This window comes from Ranitomeya imitator, chromosome 1 (assembly GCF_032444005.1).
Source record: "Ranitomeya imitator isolate aRanImi1 chromosome 1, aRanImi1.pri, whole genome shotgun sequence".
Lineage (NCBI taxonomy): Eukaryota > Metazoa > Chordata > Amphibia > Anura > Dendrobatidae > Ranitomeya > Ranitomeya imitator.
The window spans coordinates 76,014,758-76,037,268 of record NC_091282.1 but is presented as its reverse complement, the minus strand read 5'-3'; the positions used below and the strand labels follow the sequence as shown (position 1 = coordinate 76,037,268).

The following is a 22,511-nucleotide window of genomic DNA, read 5'->3' as shown; positions in this document are numbered from 1 at the left end:
GGCGGCTTTTGACTTGAGCTCGGCCTGCCCTGTGGGGGGTCGGAGTGGGCGTCAGCCGCGTCGGGAGCGACCGGCGCCTCCCACTCGAGGAGCCTCCGTGCGGTCTGTGCCGAACGCCACCCCCCACCCCCTCCCTTTCGGGCACGAGACTCCGCGATGTTGGGGAGCTGCGTCGGAGGGGCGCTCGTCGGGCCGGCGGGCCCCAACTCATACTTACCTGGCAGGGGAGATACCATGATCACTAAGGTGGTTCTCCCAGGGTGAGGCTCATCCATTGCACTCCGGGTGTGCTGACCCCTGCGATTTCCCCAAATGCGGGAAACTCGACTGCATAATTTGTGGTAGTGGGGGACTGCGTTCGCGCTTTCCCCTGATTTCCTATGGTCAAAGACAGAACACAAAAGATGCTCTGCTGAGCCGAAGCGATGCTTTGGAGAAAAGCTCCAAGCAGCGGGCAGACGTGGCCTTTGGCTCCCCCTTGTGGGGGAAGGATGCCACCTTCCCTGTGTCGCTGCTATGCTTTGTTTATTGTTTCTTGGTTGGTTTGAGGTTGTTGCCTTTGCTCGACACTTTGGCCCTTTTTGACCCCCCCACCCCCGGCTGGTGGGGATTGAGCAAGTCGCTTGCATCTCGTTGACTTGGTGACGACATGGCTTGCTCTGCTTGTCTGCAGGTGCAGGCGGGCATGCTCGCGGGAGGGCACCTGCAGCATCCCCATCTCACAGCCTTGGGGCTGGAGCTGGAGCTGTGAGTGGGCCGCTGGTGCGCAGCTATCTGCGGTTTGCTCCTCCTGCCCTTGAGCCTCCTCCAGCGTGCATCCTCTTGAGCGGAGATGAGTGAGTCATGAGAGGGTGCCGGCAGCTGGAGCTCGAGCTGTCTACAGCATGTTCTCAGGCCAGCGCAGCAACGTGACGCGAGGCTGGGGCGGAGCCGAGGCTCCTATATGCAAATGACTCAGGCTGCTGCTGTGCATCTTGGGCGGCTTTTGACTTGAGCTCGGCCTGCCCTGTGGGGGGTCGGAGTGGGCGTCAGCCGCGTCGGGAGCGACCGGCGCCTCCCACTCGAGGAGCCTCCGTGCGGTCTGTGCCGAACGCCACCCCCCACCCCCTCCCTTTCGGGCACGAGACTCCGCGATGTTGGGGAGCTGCGTCGGAGGGGCGCTCGTCGGGCCGGCGGGCCCCAACTCATACTTACCTGGCAGGGGAGATACCATGATCACTAAGGTGGTTCTCCCAGGGTGAGGCTCATCCATTGCACTCCGGGTGTGCTGACCCCTGCGATTTCCCCAAATGCGGGAAACTCGACTGCATAATTTGTGGTAGTGGGGGACTGCGTTCGCGCTTTCCCCTGATTTCCTATGGTCAAAGACAGAACACAAAAGATGCTCTGCTGAGCCGAAGCGATGCTTTGGAGAAAAGCTCCAAGCAGCGGGCAGACGTGGCCTTTGGCTCCCCCTTGTGGGGGAAGGATGCCACCTTCCCTGTGTCGCTGCTATGCTTTGTTTATTGTTTCTTGGTTGGTTTGAGGTTGTTGCCTTTGCTCGACACTTTGGCCCTTTTTGACCCCCCCACCCCCGGCTGGTGGGGATTGAGCAAGTCGCTTGCATCTCGTTGACTTGGTGACGACATGGCTTGCTCTGCTTGTCTGCAGGTGCAGGCGGGCATGCTCGCGGGAGGGCACCTGCAGCATCCCCATCTCACAGCCTTGGGGCTGGAGCTGGAGCTGTGAGTGGGCCGCTGGTGCGCAGCTATCTGCGGTTTGCTCCTCCTGCCCTTGAGCCTCCTCCAGCGTGCATCCTCTTGAGCGGAGATGAGTGAGTCATGAGAGGGTGCCGGCAGCTGGAGCTCGAGCTGTCTACAGCATGTTCTCAGGCCAGCGCAGCAACGTGACGCGAGGCTGGGGCGGAGCCGAGGCTCCTATATGCAAATGACTCAGGCTGCTGCTGTGCATCTTGGGCGGCTTTTGACTTGAGCTCGGCCTGCCCTGTGGGGGGTCGGAGTGGGCGTCAGCCGCGTCGGGAGCGACCGGCGCCTCCCACTCGAGGAGCCTCCGTGCGGTCTGTGCCGAACGCCACCCCCCACCCCCTCCCTTTCGGGCACGAGACTCCGCGATGTTGGGGAGCTGCGTCGGAGGGGCGCTCGTCGGGCCGGCGGGCCCCAACTCATACTTACCTGGCAGGGGAGATACCATGATCACTAAGGTGGTTCTCCCAGGGTGAGGCTCATCCATTGCACTCCGGGTGTGCTGACCCCTGCGATTTCCCCAAATGCGGGAAACTCGACTGCATAATTTGTGGTAGTGGGGGACTGCGTTCGCGCTTTCCCCTGATTTCCTATGGTCAAAGACAGAACACAAAAGATGCTCTGCTGAGCCGAAGCGATGCTTTGGAGAAAAGCTCCAAGCAGCGGGCAGACGTGGCCTTTGGCTCCCCCTTGTGGGGGAAGGATGCCACCTTCCCTGTGTCGCTGCTATGCTTTGTTTATTGTTTCTTGGTTGGTTTGAGGTTGTTGCCTTTGCTCGACACTTTGGCCCTTTTTGACCCCCCCACCCCCGGCTGGTGGGGATTGAGCAAGTCGCTTGCATCTCGTTGACTTGGTGACGACATGGCTTGCTCTGCTTGTCTGCAGGTGCAGGCGGGCATGCTCGCGGGAGGGCACCTGCAGCATCCCCATCTCACAGCCTTGGGGCTGGAGCTGGAGCTGTGAGTGGGCCGCTGGTGCGCAGCTATCTGCGGTTTGCTCCTCCTGCCCTTGAGCCTCCTCCAGCGTGCATCCTCTTGAGCGGAGATGAGTGAGTCATGAGAGGGTGCCGGCAGCTGGAGCTCGAGCTGTCTACAGCATGTTCTCAGGCCAGCGCAGCAACGTGACGCGAGGCTGGGGCGGAGCCGAGGCTCCTATATGCAAATGACTCAGGCTGCTGCTGTGCATCTTGGGCGGCTTTTGACTTGAGCTCGGCCTGCCCTGTGGGGGGTCGGAGTGGGCGTCAGCCGCGTCGGGAGCGACCGGCGCCTCCCACTCGAGGAGCCTCCGTGCGGTCTGTGCCGAACGCCACCCCCCACCCCCTCCCTTTCGGGCACGAGACTCCGCGATGTTGGGGAGCTGCGTCGGAGGGGCGCTCGTCGGGCCGGCGGGCCCCAACTCATACTTACCTGGCAGGGGAGATACCATGATCACTAAGGTGGTTCTCCCAGGGTGAGGCTCATCCATTGCACTCCGGGTGTGCTGACCCCTGCGATTTCCCCAAATGCGGGAAACTCGACTGCATAATTTGTGGTAGTGGGGGACTGCGTTCGCGCTTTCCCCTGATTTCCTATGGTCAAAGACAGAACACAAAAGATGCTCTGCTGAGCCGAAGCGATGCTTTGGAGAAAAGCTCCAAGCAGCGGGCAGACGTGGCCTTTGGCTCCCCCTTGTGGGGGAAGGATGCCACCTTCCCTGTGTCGCTGCTATGCTTTGTTTATTGTTTCTTGGTTGGTTTGAGGTTGTTGCCTTTGCTCGACACTTTGGCCCTTTTTGACCCCCCCACCCCCGGCTGGTGGGGATTGAGCAAGTCGCTTGCATCTCGTTGACTTGGTGACGACATGGCTTGCTCTGCTTGTCTGCAGGTGCAGGCGGGCATGCTCGCGGGAGGGCACCTGCAGCATCCCCATCTCACAGCCTTGGGGCTGGAGCTGGAGCTGTGAGTGGGCCACTGGTGCGCAGCTATCTGCGGTTTGCTCCTCCTGCCCTTGAGCCTCCTCCAGCGTGCATCCTCTTGAGCGGAGATGAGTGAGTCATGAGAGGGTGCCGGCAGCTGGAGCTCGAGCTGTCTACAGCATGTTCTCAGGCCAGCGCAGCAACGTGACGCGAGGCTGGGGCGGAGCCGAGGCTCCTATATGCAAATGACTCAGGCTGCTGCTGTGCATCTTGGGCGGCTTTTGACTTGAGCTCGGCCTGCCCTGTGGGGGGTCGGAGTGGGCGTCAGCCGCGTCGGGAGCGACCGGCGCCTCCCACTCGAGGAGCCTCCGTGCGGTCTGTGCCGAACGCCACCCCCCCACCCCCTCCCTTTCGGGCACGAGACTCCGCGATGTTGGGGAGCTGCGTCGGAGGGGCGCTCGTCGGGCCGGCGGGCCCCAACTCATACTTACCTGGCAGGGGAGATACCATGATCACTAAGGTGGTTCTCCCAGGGTGAGGCTCATCCATTGCACTCCGGGTGTGCTGACCCCTGCGATTTCCCCAAATGCGGGAAACTCGACTGCATAATTTGTGGTAGTGGGGGACTGCGTTCGCGCTTTCCCCTGATTTCCTATGGTCAAAGACAGAACACAAAAGATGCTCTGCTGAGCCGAAGCGATGCTTTGGAGAAAAGCTCCAAGCAGCGGGCAGACGTGGCCTTTGGCTCCCCCTTGTGGGGGAAGGATGCCACCTTCCCTGTGTCGCTGCTATGCTTTATTGTTTCTTGGTTGGTTTGAGGTTGTTGCCTTTGCTCGACACTTTGGCCCTTTTTGACCCCCCCACCCCCGGCTGGTGGGGATTGAGCAAGTCGCTTGCATCTCGTTGACTTGGTGACGACATGGCTTGCTCTGCTTGTCTGCAGGTGCAGGCGGGCATGCTCGCGGGAGGGCACCTGCAGCATCCCCATCTCACAGCCTTGGGGCTGGAGCTGGAGCTGTGAGTGGGCCGCTGGTGCGCAGCTATCTGCGGTTTGCTCCTCCTGCCCTTGAGCCTCCTCCAGCGTGCATCCTCTTGAGCGGAGATGAGTGAGTCATGAGAGGGTGCCGGCAGCTGGAGCTCGAGCTGTCTACAGCATGTTCTCAGGCCAGCGCAGCAACGTGACGCGAGGCTGGGGCGGAGCCGAGGCTCCTATATGCAAATGACTCAGGCTGCTGCTGTGCATCTTGGGCGGCTTTTGACTTGAGCTCGGCCTGCCCTGTGGGGGGTCGGAGTGGGCGTCAGCCGCGTCGGGAGCGACCGGCGCCTCCCACTCGAGGAGCCTCCGTGCGGTCTGTGCCGAACGCCACCCCCCACCCCCTCCCTTTCGGGCACGAGACTCCGCGATGTTGGGGAGCTGCGTCGGAGGGGCGCTCGTCGGGCCGGCGGGCCCCAACTCATACTTACCTGGCAGGGGAGATACCATGATCACTAAGGTGGTTCTCCCAGGGTGAGGCTCATCCATTGCACTCCGGGTGTGCTGACCCCTGCGATTTCCCCAAATGCGGGAAACTCGACTGCATAATTTGTGGTAGTGGGGGACTGCGTTCGCGCTTTCCCCTGATTTCCTATGGTCAAAGACAGAACACAAAAGATGCTCTGCTGAGCCGAAGCGATGCTTTGGAGAAAAGCTCCAAGCAGCGGGCAGACGTGGCCTTTGGCTCCCCCTTGTGGGGGAAGGATGCCACCTTCCCTGTGTCGCTGCTATGCTTTGTTTATTGTTTCTTGGTTGGTTTGAGGTTGTTGCCTTTGCTCGACACTTTGGCCCTTTTTGACCCCCCCACCCCCGGCTGGTGGGGATTGAGCAAGTCGCTTGCATCTCGTTGACTTGGTGACGACATGGCTTGCTCTGCTTGTCTGCAGGTGCAGGCGGGCATGCTCGCGGGAGGGCACCTGCAGCATCCCCATCTCACAGCCTTGGGGCTGGAGCTGGAGCTGTGAGTGGGCCGCTGGTGCGCAGCTATCTGCGGTTTGCTCCTCCTGCCCTTGAGCCTCCTCCAGCGTGCATCCTCTTGAGCGGAGATGAGTGAGTCATGAGAGGGTGCCGGCAGCTGGAGCTCGAGCTGTCTACAGCATGTTCTCAGGCCAGCGCAGCAACGTGACGCGAGGCTGGGGCGGAGCCGAGGCTCCTATATGCAAATGACTCAGGCTGCTGCTGTGCATCTTGGGCGGCTTTTGACTTGAGCTCGGCCTGCCCTGTGGGGGGTCGGAGTGGGCGTCAGCCGCGTCGGGAGCGACCGGCGCCTCCCACTCGAGGAGCCTCCGTGCGGTCTGTGCCGAACGCCACCCCCCCACCCCCTCCCTTTCGGGCACGAGACTCCGCGATGTTGGGGAGCTGCGTCGGAGGGGCGCTCGTCGGGCCGGCGGGCCCCAACTCATACTTACCTGGCAGGGGAGATACCATGATCACTAAGGTGGTTCTCCCAGGGTGAGGCTCATCCATTGCACTCCGGGTGTGCTGACCCCTGCGATTTCCCCAAATGCGGGAAACTCGACTGCATAATTTGTGGTAGTGGGGGACTGCGTTCGCGCTTTCCCCTGATTTCCTATGGTCAAAGACAGAACACAAAAGATGCTCTGCTGAGCCGAAGCGATGCTTTGGAGAAAAGCTCCAAGCAGCGGGCAGACGTGGCCTTTGGCTCCCCCTTGTGGGGGAAGGATGCCACCTTCCCTGTGTCGCTGCTATGCTTTGTTTATTGTTTCTTGGTTGGTTTGAGGTTGTTGCCTTTGCTCGACACTTTGGCCCTTTTTGACCCCCCCACCCCCGGCTGGTGGGGATTGAGCAAGTCGCTTGCATCTCGTTGACTTGGTGACGACATGGCTTGCTCTGCTTGTCTGCAGGTGCAGGCGGGCATGCTCGCGGGAGGGCACCTGCAGCATCCCCATCTCACAGCCTTGGGGCTGGAGCTGGAGCTGTGAGTGGGCCGCTGGTGCGCAGCTATCTGCGGTTTGCTCCTCCTGCCCTTGAGCCTCCTCCAGCGTGCATCCTCTTGAGCGGAGATGAGTGAGTCATGAGAGGGTGCCGGCAGCTGGAGCTCGAGCTGTCTACAGCATGTTCTCAGGCCAGCGCAGCAACGTGACGCGAGGCTGGGGCGGAGCCGAGGCTCCTATATGCAAATGACTCAGGCTGCTGCTGTGCATCTTGGGCGGCTTTTGACTTGAGCTCGGCCTGCCCTGTGGGGGGTCGGAGTGGGCGTCAGCCGCGTCGGGAGCGACCGGCGCCTCCCACTCGAGGAGCCTCCGTGCGGTCTGTGCCGAACGCCACCCCCCACCCCCTCCCTTTCGGGCACGAGACTCCGCGATGTTGGGGAGCTGCGTCGGAGGGGCGCTCGTCGGGCCGGCGGGCCCCAACTCATACTTACCTGGCAGGGGAGATACCATTCTCTCTGGGTGAGTATCGCTTCTCAGCCTTCTGACGGACAGCAGTGGTGGGAGACTACTTCTGTTTCTTGTTGGTTGGCGGTTGCGATCGGGGTTCCCCTTGTGGGGCCCTGGTGTGCGATAGAGTGGCGACTGTGTTTATCTGCTACGAAAATGGTGGAGAAGGCACGTGGATTAGAGGACTCTGTCCGTCTACAAGTCCTGTCTGGACATGAGGAAGAAATTGGCCTGGACCAAATTTGCATGGATGTCTTGAAGAACATAAGAAGCCTTAAGGTAACAGATGTATTGGCACTGCAGGATTTTCAAAAGCAGGGAATTTATGATATCACGTTTGTTTCCTTGGGTATATGTCAGAAAGTCTACATGGAGCTGGTGCGGATGAAGGAGAAGAAAGAAGTGGAATGCCTGGAGTTTATTGTTGTGGAGCCCCTTTTTCAACAGACTTACAAGTATGTTGTGGTACATATGTATAATCCCAAGGTTCCAGATGATACCGTAACCCATTTTTTGAGAAGATACTGTTATGAAGTCAAATTCCTGGGGAAGATGAAAAATAGGCATAACTATTATAATGGCAAAAGAAGATACTTGGTGAAATTAATTCCTGATGCAACAGCCATTGGGGGGGCTCTGAGCATTCCTGCACAATTTTCAATTGGGGGGGAGAGGGGTTTTTGTTTCTACACTGGACAAATTGAATATTGTAGAAAGTGTCATATGTACGGACATGTGCAGAAAGAATGCCCGGTGCAAGGAATTGTTTGTAAGAATTGTGGGAAGCCCGGCCACATGGTGGATAGTTGCCCTGAGGCAAAGGTGTGTGATTTGTGTGGGTTGGAAGGTCACTTTGCCAGGAAATGTAGATTGTGGACTCAGATTCCTAAGTCCTATGCGGAGGCAACTAGTGGTCACTGGGGAAATAAGAGTGATGGTAAGAGTGGTGAGCATGAAAGCGCTAAGAATGAGAAAAGTGAGTTTGGTGGAAAAGGCAAACCTGAGCATCGTGCTGGTGTGATAGTTTCAAATGCAGCTAAAGAGCAAAGAAGTCAGAAACAAAATGGTGGAAGTAAAGTGAGCCATGCTGGATCTAAGATGGAGGATGGAGGGCGGGGCCAGGAAGGGGGAAAAGATTTTCAGAGCTCTCCTATAGTTGATCTGGGCGAGGCCAAGAGTGCAATGGAGACTGTGTCTGAAGGACAGGGCCTTGGTGGTGAATTTGCATATGCTAATGCAGGCGTATGTGTGGACCCTGTAGTGGGGGAGGGAGATGGGGAAGGAATGGAGTTTCAGGAGGAGGAGGATTCAGATCGGACGCTCACTCCTGGGCAGAGGGATGGGGGGACTAGTAGTAGTGATGAAAGTGTTTTTGAGGATGGTGATGATGATGATGATGATGATGGGGAGGATGAGGAAGAGGATGAGGAAATAGCTTCCTCGCTCAGTAAAAAGAGTAGAATGGAGGGGTGTTGGTCTGGTGGGCAGGGAGATCCTGTCTCTCCAAGGCCAGGTGTTTCTAACAGGGGCTCGGATCCTGAGTCGCCTGATATATGTAGAAAGGTGGATAGTAGGAATACTCCTTTCTCTGAATCATGATGGAGAATGTATGGTGGAAAATAATTTTTTTTGCCATGATGAGTTTATGTGTTGCTTCCCTGAATGTGCGAGGGATCAGTTCTTCTATCAGGAGAGCAGGTATATTAGATTATATGGAGAGGGTGAATGCTGACATTATATGTCTACAAGAATGTGCAATAAAAGCCTCACCGCATGCAAGTGAATGGAGCAGGGGGCAGTCTTTTTGGTCTCCTTGTACAGACAATAAAAATGAGGGGGTTGGCATACTATTGAAAAATAATAATTTAAAAGTATTACAGTTTAAAATTATCATACCTGGAAGATGTTTGTTTTTGTTATTAGATTTCTTAGGTCACCGGGTAAGGGTTTTTAATATTTATGCCCCTGCGGACAAGAAAGCACGGGTGTCCTTTTTGGAGTCGGTAAAGTGGTTTCTGCCAGGTAGAGATTTTTCTATAATAGCAGGTGATTTTAATTGCATTAGATCTGCAAATGATCGTAAGAGCTCTGCGGAATTCAGGACGGATGTGACTTCCAATATGTTGAATCAAGTGGTGCAGGATTTACGCTACACGGATGTGGGTTTGATGGTTCGGCCGAATGAAAACAAGTTTACATTTGTGGCGGACAGTGGGCGTTGTAGTTCCCGGATCGATTATGTGTTTGTGTCTGAAGGGATCAAAGTTACCAAATGTAATCATGTGACAAACACTTTTTCTGATCATAAGATGGTAATGGTGGATCTGTGTATTGTTGAGTCCCTTGCTTTTGGCAAGGGGCTCTGGAAGCTAAATGTAAGCCTGCTGGAAGAAGAGGAGGTGAGAAGTGGTTTTAAAAACGTGTTTACATTCTGTGTGTCTGAACAGCACCGTTTTAAAAATCTGCTGGAATGGTGGGATTGGGCAAAGGAGAAATTTGCATATTATTTTAAAGGGGTGTGTTTTAAAAGAGCAAAAGCCAAAAGAGATCAAGAGGAAGCAATAATTTCTAAGATGGAAGCGCTTTATAAGTTTAAAAGAGCTGGGATGGAGGTGGATAATGAGATTGCTGATTTGAAGGAGGATTTTAAAAAAACACTAATTGAAAAAGGGAAATCTATTGTCTTTAAAGCAAAAATACAGCACATGGAAGAAGATGAGCAATGTACAAGATATTTTTTTAAGAAATGTTTTAAGCCTAAAGGGGTTTTTAAGTCTGTTTTTACTCCTGCAGGTGAGAAGTCTGGGGAGGAAATGATTAATGGTATTCATTCTTTTTATAAAACCCTTTTTTCGAATGACAGCAGAGCCAGTGATGCAGAAATCAATGATTATTGTAATATTTTGACTGATAATATTCCTGAAGAAAAGGTGTCTTTTCTAAGTGATGGGCTCAAAAAGGATGAAGTGAGGCGTGCTGTGGATGGACTGGCGAAAGGGAAGACACCTGGCTGTGATGGCCTTCCTGTGGAATTTTATGTAGTATTTTGGGACATTTTAGGTGTGGAATTTTATCGGGTGGTGGAATATGTTTTTACTCATGCGGTTCTGTCTGACTCTATGCGTAGAGGGATCGTCACTTTGATACATAAGAAGGGTGATGTGAGAGAAATTAAAAACTGGAGACCAATAACTTTGCTCAATTGTGATTACAAGATTATTTCCAAAATTGTGGCAAGTAGATTGAGTGAAGTAATAATGGACATGGTGGGTGAATACCAAGCATGTGCAGTGCCAGGTAGGAGAATATCGGACAACTTGTTGCTTTTAAGGGACTTAATTTATTACGCTAATTTTAATAAGAACCCCCTTCTTGTACAGTCAGTTGACCTGGAAAAAGCTTTTGATAAAGTTTCACATAGATTTTTGTTTGCTGCACTTAGACACCTTGGGATCCCCACTAAATTATTGAACATTATTAAGTCTTTTTATTGTGGAGTTAGTAGTCAGCTCTTAATTAATGGTCACGTGAGTTCTAGTTTTAATATTCTATCTGGCGTTAGGCAAGGGTGCCCTTTGTCTCCTATTCTTTTTATTTGCGTAGTAGAAGCTCTTTTAAAAAGTGTGCAAGTCGATAAGTGTGTGGATGGTGCCTTTGTCCCTGGAGGAATGGGGGGTCCTGTGAAATCATTAAGTTACATGGATGACATTGCTTTTATTTGTGGTTCGCAAGCTGAGCTTAATAGGATAAATCTTCATGTAAGAATTTTTTGTTGTGTGGCTGGAATGGCTGTAAATTGGAGTAAGTGTCAGTTTTGCAACTTTGGAAGGCAGGTGGATGTTAGTGTGGTGGGAGTAGAAAGAAAAGAAGAGATAGAGGTCCTCGGTGTTATCTTTGAAAAGGAACTTAAAGGGAAGAAGAGTCTGAGGATCCTGGAAAATAAAACAGAACAGAAACTGAATTATTGGAAATTAAGGAACTTGTCTCTGAGAGGGAAGGTACTTATCGTGAAGTCAGTGATCCTTCCATTACTGCTATATACTGCTCTGATATTTCCGCCTGCGAGTTTATGGACTAAGAGAGTTACAAGGAAACTGTTTACCTTTTTTTGGGGGTCAAAGATGGAAAAATTAAGGAGAGAAAAAGTGATGCTTTCTGTGGAAATGGGGGGCTGTGGCTTTCCAAATATGGAAAGGTTTTTAAAGATGCACTATTTGTTGAATATTTATAGACTTTCCCAGAGTAAAAGTAAGGCTGCAGACATGTGCAGGTTTTTGGCAGGATGGCTGTTTCAGAAATGGAGCTGGTGTGAGAAGGATTTGAGGAAGCTGGTCGCGTTTGTGGTTCCGTCTTTTTATGTAGTACTTAAGTCCTTCTATGATCAAATTGGTTTAAGCCCCACAGATAGACCTGATAAAAGAGAGATTGTTAAGAGATTAAAGGAGAGAGAATTTTTATGTGATGTGCCATCCTGCAATACTGCGCAATCAAGGCAAGTCTGGAAGCTGTTTTTTGTTATAGGAATCAGCAATCGGCAAAAGGACGTAACTTGGATGGCATTACAAGGATGTTTGCCAACACGAGCTTTTTTGAATAGAAGAGGGATACGGGTTCAAGAATTTTGTCCAAGGGAGGGATGTAAGGATCCAGAGACAATTCAGCACATTTTTTGGGACTGTCCTTTTGCAAAAAAAGTTTTTACCCTTTTATCCCGGTTTTTTATTGCTCTTGTTGGGTTCCATTGCTTTGATTTTAGAAGGATATTAACAGGTCAAGATTTCAATCACTTGGAAAGGAGACGGATGAGTTGGATTATTTTTGCCATATATAAGGAAGTTTTGTGGGATTCACGGAACCTGGTTATTTTTAAAAAGGTGTGTCTCTCTCCAATGGACTGTAAGAACATTTTTCTTGCCAGGTTGTTTTATGTTTATCTTTTAGATAAGAAAAGACTCGGTGAAACAACAGCAGAAACACTTTGGAAGTACTCACAGTGGAATGATTACTGTAGGTAGGATTTTGATTATTTTTTGGTGATCGGGATTGTTTTTTTTGTTTATGGGAGATTTTTCCATATGATGATCAGGAAACTTGTTAACTGAACGAGCAGATGATGCATGCGTTAATGAGAGTTCCAATCTGAGGAAAAAGGTTCTCCCAGGGTGAGGCTCATCCATTGCACTCCGGGTGTGCTGACCCCTGCGATTTCCCCAAATGCGGGAAACTCGACTGCATAATTTGTGGTAGTGGGGGACTGCGTTCGCGCTTTCCCCTGATTTCCTATGGTCAAAGACAGAACACAAAAGATGCTCTGCTGAGCCGAAGCGATGCTTTGGAGAAAAGCTCCAAGCAGCGGGCAGACGTGGCCTTTGGCTCCCCCTTGTGGGGGAAGGATGCCACCTTCCCTGTGTCGCTGCTATGCTTTGTTTATTGTTTCTTGGTTGGTTTGAGGTTGTTGCCTTTGCTCGACACTTTGGCCCTTTTTGACCCCCCCACCCCCGGCTGGTGGGGATTGAGCAAGTCGCTTGCATCTCGTTGACTTGGTGACGACATGGCTTGCTCTGCTTGTCTGCAGGTGCAGGCGGGCATGCTCGCGGGAGGGCACCTGCAGCATCCCCATCTCACAGCCTTGGGGCTGGAGCTGGAGCTGTGAGTGGGCCGCTGGTGCGCAGCTATCTGCGGTTTGCTCCTCCTGCCCTTGAGCCTCCTCCAGCGTGCATCCTCTTGAGCGGAGATGAGTGAGTCATGAGAGGGTGCCGGCAGCTGGAGCTCGAGCTGTCTACAGCATGTTCTCAGGCCAGCGCAGCAACGTGACGCGAGGCTGGGGCGGAGCCGAGGCTCCTATATGCAAATGACTCAGGCTGCTGCTGTGCATCTTGGGCGGCTTTTGACTTGAGCTCGGCCTGCCCTGTGGGGGGTCGGAGTGGGCGTCAGCCGCGTCGGGAGCGACCGGCGCCTCCCACTCGAGGAGCCTCCGTGCGGTCTGTGCCGAACGCCACCCCCCCACCCCCTCCCTTTCGGGCACGAGACTCCGCGATGTTGGGGAGCTGCGTCGGAGGGGCGCTCGTCGGGCCGGCGGGCCCCAACTCATACTTACCTGGCAGGGGAGATACCATGATCACTAAGGTGGTTCTCCCAGGGTGAGGCTCATCCATTGCACTCCGGGTGTGCTGACCCCTGCGATTTCCCCAAATGCGGGAAACTCGACTGCATAATTTGTGGTAGTGGGGGACTGCATTCGCGCTTTCCCCTGATTTCCTATGGTCAAAGACAGAACACAAAAGATGCTCTGCTGAGCCGAAGCGATGCTTTGGAGAAAAGCTCCAAGCAGCGGGCAGACGTGGCCTTTGGCTCCCCCTTGTGGGGGAAGGATGCCACCTTCCCTGTGTCGCTGCTATGCTTTGTTTATTGTTTCTTGGTTGGTTTGAGGTTGTTGCCTTTGCTCGACACTTTGGCCCTTTTTGACCCCCCCACCCCCGGCTGGTGGGGATTGAGCAAGTCGCTTGCATCTCGTTGACTTGGTGACGACATGGCTTGCTCTGCTTGTCTGCAGGTGCAGGCGGGCATGCTCGCGGGAGGGCACCTGCAGCATCCCCATCTCACAGCCTTGGGGCTGGAGCTGGAGCTGTGAGTGGGCCGCTGGTGCGCAGCTATCTGCGGTTTGCTCCTCCTGCCCTTGAGCCTCCTCCAGCGTGCATCCTCTTGAGCGGAGATGAGTGAGTCATGAGAGGGTGCCGGCAGCTGGAGCTCGAGCTGTCTACAGCATGTTCTCAGGCCAGCGCAGCAACGTGACGCGAGGCTGGGGCGGAGCCGAGGCTCCTATATGCAAATGACTCAGGCTGCTGCTGTGCATCTTGGGCGGCTTTTGACTTGAGCTCGGCCTGCCCTGTGGGGGGTCAGAGTGGGCGTCAGCCGCGTCGGGAGCGACCGGCGCCTCCCACTCGAGGAGCCTCCGTGCGGTCTGTGCCGAACGCCACCCCCCCACCCCCTCCCTTTCGGGCACGAGACTCCGCGATGTTGGGGAGCTGCGTCGGAGGGGCGCTCGTCGGGCCGGCGGGCCCCAACTCATACTTACCTGGCAGGGGAGATACCATGATCACTAAGGTGGTTCTCCCAGGGTGAGGCTCATCCATTGCACTCCGGGTGTGCTGACCCCTGCGATTTCCCCAAATGCGGGAAACTCGACTGCATAATTTGTGGTAGTGGGGGACTGCGTTCGCGCTTTCCCCTGATTTCCTATGGTCAAAGACAGAACACAAAAGATGCTCTGCTGAGCCGAAGCGATGCTTTGGAGAAAAGCTCCAAGCAGCGGGCAGACGTGGCCTTTGGCTCCCCCTTGTGGGGGAAGGATGCCACCTTCCCTGTGTCGCTGCTATGCTTTGTTTATTGTTTCTTGGTTGGTTTGAGGTTGTTGCCTTTGCTCGACACTTTGGCCCTTTTTGACCCCCCCACCCCCGGCTGGTGGGGATTGAGCAAGTCGCTTGCATCTCGTTGACTTGGTGACGACATGGCTTGCTCTGCTTGTCTGCAGGTGCAGGCGGGCATGCTCGCGGGAGGGCACCTGCAGCATCCCCATCTCACAGCCTTGGGGCTGGAGCTGGAGCTGTGAGTGGGCCGCTGGTGCGCAGCTATCTGCGGTTTGCTCCTCCTGCCCTTGAGCCTCCTCCAGCGTGCATCCTCTTGAGCGGAGATGAGTGAGTCATGAGAGGGTGCCGGCAGCTGGAGCTCGAGCTGTCTACAGCATGTTCTCAGGCCAGCGCAGCAACGTGACGCGAGGCTGGGGCGGAGCCGAGGCTCCTATATGCAAATGACTCAGGCTGCTGCTGTGCATCTTGGGCGGCTTTTGACTTGAGCTCGGCCTGCCCTGTGGGGGGTCGGAGTGGGCGTCAGCCGCGTCGGGAGCGACCGGCGCCTCCCACTCGAGGAGCCTCCGTGCGGTCTGTGCCGAACGCCACCCCCCCACCCCCTCCCTTTCGGGCACGAGACTCCGCGATGTTGGGGAGCTGCGTCGGAGGGGCGCTCGTCGGGCCGGCGGGCCCCAACTCATACTTACCTGGCAGGGGAGATACCATGATCACTAAGGTGGTTCTCCCAGGGTGAGGCTCATCCATTGCACTCCGGGTGTGCTGACCCCTGCGATTTCCCCAAATGCGGGAAACTCGACTGCATAATTTGTGGTAGTGGGGGACTGCGTTCGCGCTTTCCCCTGATTTCCTATGGTCAAAGACAGAACACAAAAGATGCTCTGCTGAGCCGAAGCGATGCTTTGGAGAAAAGCTCCAAGCAGCGGGCAGACGTGGCCTTTGGCTCCCCCTTGTGGGGGAAGGATGCCACCTTCCCTGTGTCGCTGCTATGCTTTGTTTATTGTTTCTTGGTTGGTTTGAGGTTGTTGCCTTTGCTCGACACTTTGGCCCTTTTTGACCCCCCCACCCCCGGCTGGTGGGGATTGAGCAAGTCGCTTGCATCTCGTTGACTTGGTGACGACATGGCTTGCTCTGCTTGTCTGCAGGTGCAGGCGGGCATGCTCGCGGGAGGGCACCTGCAGCATCCCCATCTCACAGCCTTGGGGCTGGAGCTGGAGCTGTGAGTGGGCCGCTGGTGCGCAGCTATCTGCGGTTTGCTCCTCCTGCCCTTGAGCCTCCTCCAGCGTGCATCCTCTTGAGCGGAGATGAGTGAGTCATGAGAGGGTGCCGGCAGCTGGAGCTCGAGCTGTCTACAGCATGTTCTCAGGCCAGCGCAGCAACGTGACGCGAGGCTGGGGCGGAGCCGAGGCTCCTATATGCAAATGACTCAGGCTGCTGCTGTGCATCTTGGGCGGCTTTTGACTTGAGCTCGGCCTGCCCTGTGGGGGGTCGGAGTGGGCGTCAGCCGCGTCGGGAGCGACCGGCGCCTCCCACTCGAGGAGCCTCCGTGCGGTCTGTGCCGAACGCCACCCCCCCACCCCCTCCCTTTCGGGCACGAGACTCCGCGATGTTGGGGAGCTGCGTCGGAGGGGCGCTCGTCGGGCCGGCGGGCCCCAACTCATACTTACCTGGCAGGGGAGATACCATGATCACTAAGGTGGTTCTCCCAGGGTGAGGCTCATCCATTGCACTCCGGGTGTGCTGACCCCTGCGATTTCCCCAAATGCGGGAAACTCGACTGCATAATTTGTGGTAGTGGGGGACTGCGTTCGCGCTTTCCCCTGATTTCCTATGGTCAAAGACAGAACACAAAAGATGCTCTGCTGAGCCGAAGCGATGCTTTGGAGAAAAGCTCCAAGCAGCGGGCAGACGTGGCCTTTGGCTCCCCCTTGTGGGGGAAGGATGCCACCTTCCCTGTGTCGCTGCTATGCTTTGTTTATTGTTTCTTGGTTGGTTTGAGGTTGTTGCCTTTGCTCGACACTTTGGCCCTTTTTGACCCCCCCACCCCCGGCTGGTGGGGATTGAGCAAGTCGCTTGCATCTCGTTGACTTGGTGACGACATGGCTTGCTCTGCTTGTCTGCAGGTGCAGGCGGGCATGCTCGCGGGAGGGCACCTGCAGCATCCCCATCTCACAGCCTTGGGGCTGGAGCTGGAGCTGTGAGTGGGCCGCTGGTGCGCAGCTATCTGCGGTTTGCTCCTCCTGCCCTTGAGCCTCCTCCAGCGTGCATCCTCTTGAGCGGAGATGAGTGAGTCATGAGAGGGTGCCGGCAGCTGGAGCTCGAGCTGTCTACAGCATGTTCTCAGGCCAGCGCAGCAACGTGACGCGAGGCTGGGGCGGAGCCGAGGCTCCTATATGCAAATGACTCAGGCTGCTGCTGTGCATCTTGGGCGGCTTTTGACTTGAGCTCGGCCTGCCCTGTGGGGGGTCGGAGTGGGCGTCAGCCGCGTCGGGAGTGACCGGCGCCTCCCACTCGAGGAGCCTCCGTGCGGTCTGTGCCGAACGCCACCCCCCACCCCCTCCCTTTCGGGCACGAGACTCCGCGATGTTGGGGAGCTGCGTCGGAGGGGCGCTCGTCGGGCCGGCGGGCCCCAACTCATACTTACCTGGCAGGGGAGATACCATGATCACTAAGGTGGTTCTCCCAGGGTGAGGCTCATCCATTGCACTCCGGGTGTGCTGACCCCTGCGATTTCCCCAAATGCGGGAAACTCGACTGCATAATTTGTGGTAGTGGGGGACTGCGTTCGCGCTTTCCCCTGATTTCCTATGGTCAAAGACAGAACACAAAAGATGCTCTGCTGAGCCGAAGCGATGCTTTGGAGAAAAGCTCCAAGCAGCGGGCAGACGTGGCCTTTGGCTCCCCCTTGTGGGGGAAGGATGCCACCTTCCCTGTGTCGCTGCTATGCTTTGTTTATTGTTTCTTGGTTGGTTTGAGGTTGTTGCCTTTGCTCGACACTTTGGCCCTTTTTGACCCCCCCACCCCCGGCTGGTGGGGATTGAGCAAGTCGCTTGCATCTCGTTGACTTGGTGACGACATGGCTTGCTCTGCTTGTCTGCAGGTGCAGGCGGGCATGCTCGCGGGAGGGCACCTGCAGCATCCCCATCTCACAGCCTTGGGGCTGGAGCTGGAGCTGTGAGTGGGCCGCTGGTGCGCAGCTATCTGCGGTTTGCTCCTCCTGCCCTTGAGCCTCCTCCAGCGTGCATCCTCTTGAGCGGAGATGAGTGAGTCATGAGAGGGTGCCGGCAGCTGGAGCTCGAGCTGTCTACAGCATGTTCTCAGGCCAGCGCAGCAACGTGACGCGAGGCTGGGGCGGAGCCGAGGCTCCTATATGCAAATGACTCAGGCTGCTGCTGTGCATCTTGGGCGGCTTTTGACTTGAGCTCGGCCTGCCCTGTGGGGGGTCGGAGTGGGCGTCAGCCGCGTCGGGAGCGACCGGCGCCTCCCACTCGAGGAGCCTCCGTGCGGTCTGTGCCGAACGCCACCCCCCCACCCCCTCCCTTTCGGGCACGAGACTCCGCGATGTTGGGGAGCTGCGTCGGAGGGGCGCTCGTCGGGCCGGCGGGCCCCAACTCATACTTACCTGGCAGGGGAGATACCATGATCACTAAGGTGGTTCTCCCAGGGTGAGGCTCATCCATTGCACTCCGGGTGTGCTGACCCCTGCGATTTCCCCAAATGCGGGAAACTCGACTGCATAATTTGTGGTAGTGGGGGACTGCGTTCGCGCTTTCCCCTGATTTCCTATGGTCAAAGACAGAACACAAAAGATGCTCTGCTGAGCCGAAGCGATGCTTTGGAGAAAAGCTCCAAGCAGCGGGCAGACGTGGCCTTTGGCTCCCCCTTGTGGGGGAAGGATGCCACCTTCCCTGTGTCGCTGCTATGCTTTGTTTATTGTTTCTTGGTTGGTTTGAGGTTGTTGCCTTTGCTCGACACTTTGGCCCTTTTTGACCCCCCCACCCCCGGCTGGTGGGGATTGAGCAAGTCGCTTGCATCTCGTTGACTTGGTGACGACATGGCTTGCTCTGCTTGTCTGCAGGTGCAGGCGGGCATGCTCGCGGGAGGGCACCTGCAGCATCCCCATCTCACAGCCTTGGGGCTGGAGCTGGAGCTGTGAGTGGGCCGCTGGTGCGCAGCTATCTGCGGTTTGCTCCTCCTGCCCTTGAGCCTCCTCCAGCGTGCATCCTCTTGAGCGGAGATGAGTGAGTCATGAGAGGGTGCCGGCAGCTGGAGCTCGAGCTGTCTACAGCATGTTCTCAGGCCAGCGCAGCAACGTGACGCGAGGCTGGGGCGGAGCCGAGGCTCCTATATGCAAATGACTCAGGCTGCTGCTGTGCATCTTGGGCGGCTTTTGACTTGAGCTCGGCCTGCCCTGTGGGGGGTCGGAGTGGGCGTCAGCCGCGTCGGGAGCGACCGGCGCCTCCCACTCGAGGAGCCTCCGTGCGGTCTGTGCCGAACGCCACCCCCCACCCCCTCCCTTTCGGGCACGAGACTCCGCGATGTTGGGGAGCTGCGTCGGAGGGGCGCTCGTCGGGCCGGCGGGCCCCAACTCATACTTACCTGGCAGGGGTAAGGATACCATGATCACTAAGGTGGTTCTCCCAGGGTGAGGCTCATCCATTGCACTCCGGGTGTGCTGACCCCTGCGATTTCCCCAAATGCGGGAAACTCGACTGCATAATTTGTGGTAGTGGGGGACTGCGTTCGCGCTTTCCCCTGATTTCCTATGGTCAAAGACAGAACACAAAAGATGCTCTGCTGAGCCGAAGCGATGCTTTGGAGAAAAGCTCCAAGCAGCGGGCAGACGTGGCCTTTGGCTCCCCCTTGTGGGGGAAGGATGCCACCTTCCCTGTGTCGCTGCTATGCTTTGTTTATTGTTTCTTGGTTGGTTTGAGGTTGTTGCCTTTGCTCGACACTTTGGCCCTTTTTGACCCCCCCACCCCCGGCTGGTGGGGATTGAGCAAGTCGCTTGCATCTCGTTGACTTGGTGACGACATGGCTTGCTCTGCTTGTCTGCAGGTGCAGGCGGGCATGCTCGCGGGAGGGCACCTGCAGCATCCCCATCTCACAGCCTTGGGGCTGGAGCTGGAGCTGTGAGTGGGCCGCTGGTGCGCAGCTATCTGCGGTTTGGTCCTCCTGCCCTTGAGCCTCCTCCAGCGTGCATCCTCTTGAGCGGAGATGAGTGAGTCATGAGAGGGTGCCGGCAGCTGGAGCTCGAGCTGTCTACAGCATGTTCTCAGGCCAGCGCAGCAACGTGACGCGAGGCTGGGGCGGAGCCGAGGCTCCTATATGCAAATGACTCAGGCTGCTGCTGTGCATCTTGGGCGGCTTTTGACTTGAGCTCGGCCTGCCCTGTGGGGGGTCGGAGTGGGCGTCAGCCGCGTCGGGAGCGACCGGCGCCTCCCACTCGAGGAGCCTCCGTGCGGTCTGTGCCGAACGCCACCCCCCACCCCCTCCCTTTCGGGCACGAGACTCCGCGATGTTGGGGAGCTGCGTCGGAGGGGCGCTCGTCGGGCCGGCGGGCCCCAACTCATACTTACCTGGCAGGGGAGATACCATGATCACTAAGGTGGTTCTCCCAGGGTGAGGCTCATCCATTGCACTCCGGGTGTGCTGACCCCTGCGATTTCCCCAAATGCGGGAAACTCGACTGCATAATTTGTGGTAGTGGGGGACTGCGTTCGCGCTTTCCCCTGATTTCCTATGGTCAAAGACAGAACACAAAAGATGCTCTGCTGAGCCGAAGCGATGCTTTGGAGAAAAGCTCCAAGCAGCGGGCAGACGTGGCCTTTGGCTCCCCCTTGTGGGGGAAGGATGCCACCTTCCCTGTGTCGCTGCTATGCTTTGTTTATTGTTTCTTGGTTGGTTTGAGGTTGTTGCCTTTGCTCGACACTTTGGCCCTTTTTGACCCCCCCACCCCCGGCTGGTGGGGATTGAGCAAGTCGCTTGCATCTCGTTGACTTGGTGACGACATGGCTTGCTCTGCTTGTCTGCAGGTGCAGGCGGGCATGCTCGCGGGAGGGCACCTGCAGCATCCCCATCTCACAGCCTTGGGGCTGGAGCTGGAGCTGTGAGTGGGCCGCTGGTGCGCAGCTATCTGCGGTTTGCTCCTCCTGCCCTTGAGCCTCCTCCAGCGTGCATCCTCTTGAGCGGAGATGAGTGAGTCATGAGAGGGTGCCGGCAGCTGGAGCTCGAGCTGTCTACAGCATGTTCTCAGGCCAGCGCAGCAACGTGACGCGAGGCTGGGGCGGAGCCGAGGCTCCTATATGCAAATGACTCAGGCTGCTGCTGTGCATCTTGGGCGGCTTTTGACTTGAGCTCGGCCTGCCCTGTGGGGGGTCGGAGTGGGCGTCAGCCGCGTCGGGAGCGACCGGCGCCTCCCACTCGAGGAGCCTCCGTGCGGTCTGTGCCGAACGCCACCCCCCACCCCCTCCCTTTCGGGCACGAGACTCCGCGATGTTGGGGAGCTGCGTCGGAGGGGCGCTCGTCGGGCCGGCGGGCCCCAACTCATACTTACCTGGCAGGGGAGATACCATGATCACTAAGGTGGTTCTCCCAGGGTGAGGCTCATCCATTGCACTCCGGGTGTGCTGACCCCTGCGATTTCCCCAAATGCGGGAAACTCGACTGCATAATTTGTGGTAGTGGGGGACTGCGTTCGCGCTTTCCCCTGATTTCCTATGGTCAAAGACAGAACACAAAAGATGCTCTGCTGAGCCGAAGCGATGCTTTGGAGAAAAGCTCCAAGCAGCGGGCAGACGTGGCCTTTGGCTCCCCCTTGTGGGGGAAGGATGCCACCTTCCCTGTGTCGCTGCTATGCTTTGTTTATTGTTTCTTGGTTGGTTTGAGGTTGTTGCCTTTGCTCGACACTTTGGCCCTTTTTGACCCCCCCACCCCCGGCTGGTGGGGATTGAGCAAGTCGCTTGCATCTCGTTGACTTGGTGACGACATGGCTTGCTCTGCTTGTCTGCAGGTGCAGGCGGGCATGCTCGCGGGAGGGCACCTGCAGCATCCCCATCTCACAGCCTTGGGGCTGGAGCTGGAGCTGTGAGTGGGCCGCTGGTGCGCAGCTATCTGCGGTTTGGTCCTCCTGCCCTTGAGCCTCCTCCAGCGTGCATCCTCTTGAGCGGAGATGAGTGAGTCATGAGAGGGTGCCGGCAGCTGGAGCTCGAGCTGTCTACAGCATGTTCTCAGGCCAGCGCAGCAACGTGACGCGAGGCTGGGGCGGAGCCGAGGCTCCTATATGCAAATGACTCAGGCTGCTGCTGTGCATCTTGGGCGGCTTTTGACTTGAGCTCGGCCTGCCCTGTGGGGGGTCGGAGTGGGCGTCAGCCGCGTCGGGAGCGACCGGCGCCTCCCACTCGAGGAGCCTCCGTGCGGTCTGTGCCGAACGCCACCCCCCACCCCCTCCCTTTCGGGCACGAGACTCCGCGATGTTGGGGAGCTGCGTCGGAGGGGCGCTCGTCGGGCCGGCGGGCCCCAACTCATACTTACCTGGCAGGGGAGATACCATTCTCTCTGGGTGAGTATCGCTTCTCAGCCTTCTGACGGGCAGCAGTGGTGGGAGACTACTTCTGTTTCTTGTTGGTTGGCGGTTGCGATCGGGGTTCCCCTTGTGGGGCCCTGGTGTGCGATAGAGTGGCGACTGTGTTTATCTGCTACGAAAATGGTGGAGAAGGCACGTGGATTAGAGGACTCTGTCCGTCTACAAGTCCTGTCTGGACATGAGGAAGAAATTGGCCTGGACCAAATTTGCATGGATGTCTTGAAGAACATAAGAAGCCTTAAGGTAACAGATGTATTGGCACTGCAGGATTTTCAAAAGCAGGGAATTTATGATATCACGTTTGTTTCCTTGGGTATATGTCAGAAAGTCTACATGGAGCTGGTGCGGATGAAGGAGAAGAAAGAAGTGGAATGCCTGGAGTTTATTGTTGTGGAGCCCCTTTTTCAACAGACTTACAAGTATGTTGTGGTACATATGTATAATCCCAAGGTTCCAGATGATACCGTAACCCATTTTTTGAGAAGATACTGT

General features: G+C 56.4%; 16 non-coding genes and 1 pseudogene across 16 annotated transcripts; all 17 read left to right on the top strand.

The window, feature by feature from the left end:
* The first annotated feature begins 209 nt into the window (after positions 1-209).
* On the top strand, positions 210-373 carry LOC138660128 (U1 spliceosomal RNA). Its single transcript, XR_011317613.1, has one exon. It is a non-coding gene; the product is annotated as a U1 spliceosomal RNA (small nuclear RNA).
* Positions 374-1,186: 813 nt separating this feature from the next.
* LOC138660127 (U1 spliceosomal RNA) lies at positions 1,187-1,350 on the top strand. Its single transcript, XR_011317612.1, has one exon. It is a non-coding gene; the product is annotated as a U1 spliceosomal RNA (small nuclear RNA).
* Positions 1,351-2,163: 813 nt separating this feature from the next.
* On the top strand, positions 2,164-2,327 carry LOC138660126 (U1 spliceosomal RNA). Its single transcript, XR_011317611.1, has one exon. It is a non-coding gene; the product is annotated as a U1 spliceosomal RNA (small nuclear RNA).
* An 813-nt stretch (positions 2,328-3,140) lies between these two features.
* On the top strand, positions 3,141-3,304 carry LOC138660125 (U1 spliceosomal RNA). Its single transcript, XR_011317610.1, has one exon. It is a non-coding gene; the product is annotated as a U1 spliceosomal RNA (small nuclear RNA).
* Positions 3,305-4,118: 814 nt separating this feature from the next.
* On the top strand, positions 4,119-4,282 carry LOC138660124 (U1 spliceosomal RNA). Its single transcript, XR_011317609.1, has one exon. It is a non-coding gene; the product is annotated as a U1 spliceosomal RNA (small nuclear RNA).
* Positions 4,283-5,091: 809 nt separating this feature from the next.
* LOC138660123 (U1 spliceosomal RNA) lies at positions 5,092-5,255 on the top strand. Its single transcript, XR_011317608.1, has one exon. It is a non-coding gene; the product is annotated as a U1 spliceosomal RNA (small nuclear RNA).
* Positions 5,256-6,069: 814 nt separating this feature from the next.
* LOC138660120 (U1 spliceosomal RNA) lies at positions 6,070-6,233 on the top strand. Its single transcript, XR_011317607.1, has one exon. It is a non-coding gene; the product is annotated as a U1 spliceosomal RNA (small nuclear RNA).
* Positions 6,234-12,165: 5,932 nt separating this feature from the next.
* LOC138660395 (U1 spliceosomal RNA) lies at positions 12,166-12,345 on the top strand (annotated as a pseudogene).
* An 814-nt stretch (positions 12,346-13,159) lies between these two features.
* LOC138660378 (U1 spliceosomal RNA) lies at positions 13,160-13,323 on the top strand. Its single transcript, XR_011317828.1, has one exon. It is a non-coding gene; the product is annotated as a U1 spliceosomal RNA (small nuclear RNA).
* An 814-nt stretch (positions 13,324-14,137) lies between these two features.
* Positions 14,138-14,301, top strand: LOC138660119 (U1 spliceosomal RNA). The gene has a single exon (XR_011317606.1). It is a non-coding gene; the product is annotated as a U1 spliceosomal RNA (small nuclear RNA).
* An 814-nt stretch (positions 14,302-15,115) lies between these two features.
* Positions 15,116-15,279, top strand: LOC138660118 (U1 spliceosomal RNA). The gene has a single exon (XR_011317605.1). It is a non-coding gene; the product is annotated as a U1 spliceosomal RNA (small nuclear RNA).
* Positions 15,280-16,093: 814 nt separating this feature from the next.
* LOC138660117 (U1 spliceosomal RNA) lies at positions 16,094-16,257 on the top strand. Its single transcript, XR_011317604.1, has one exon. It is a non-coding gene; the product is annotated as a U1 spliceosomal RNA (small nuclear RNA).
* Positions 16,258-17,070: 813 nt separating this feature from the next.
* Positions 17,071-17,234, top strand: LOC138660116 (U1 spliceosomal RNA). Its single transcript, XR_011317603.1, has one exon. It is a non-coding gene; the product is annotated as a U1 spliceosomal RNA (small nuclear RNA).
* An 814-nt stretch (positions 17,235-18,048) lies between these two features.
* Positions 18,049-18,212, top strand: LOC138660115 (U1 spliceosomal RNA). The gene has a single exon (XR_011317602.1). It is a non-coding gene; the product is annotated as a U1 spliceosomal RNA (small nuclear RNA).
* An 813-nt stretch (positions 18,213-19,025) lies between these two features.
* Positions 19,026-19,192, top strand: LOC138660388 (U1 spliceosomal RNA). Its single transcript, XR_011317837.1, has one exon. It is a non-coding gene; the product is annotated as a U1 spliceosomal RNA (small nuclear RNA).
* Positions 19,193-20,005: 813 nt separating this feature from the next.
* On the top strand, positions 20,006-20,169 carry LOC138660114 (U1 spliceosomal RNA). The gene has a single exon (XR_011317601.1). It is a non-coding gene; the product is annotated as a U1 spliceosomal RNA (small nuclear RNA).
* An 813-nt stretch (positions 20,170-20,982) lies between these two features.
* Positions 20,983-21,146, top strand: LOC138660113 (U1 spliceosomal RNA). The gene has a single exon (XR_011317600.1). It is a non-coding gene; the product is annotated as a U1 spliceosomal RNA (small nuclear RNA).
* Positions 21,147-22,511: the final 1,365 nt, after the last annotated feature.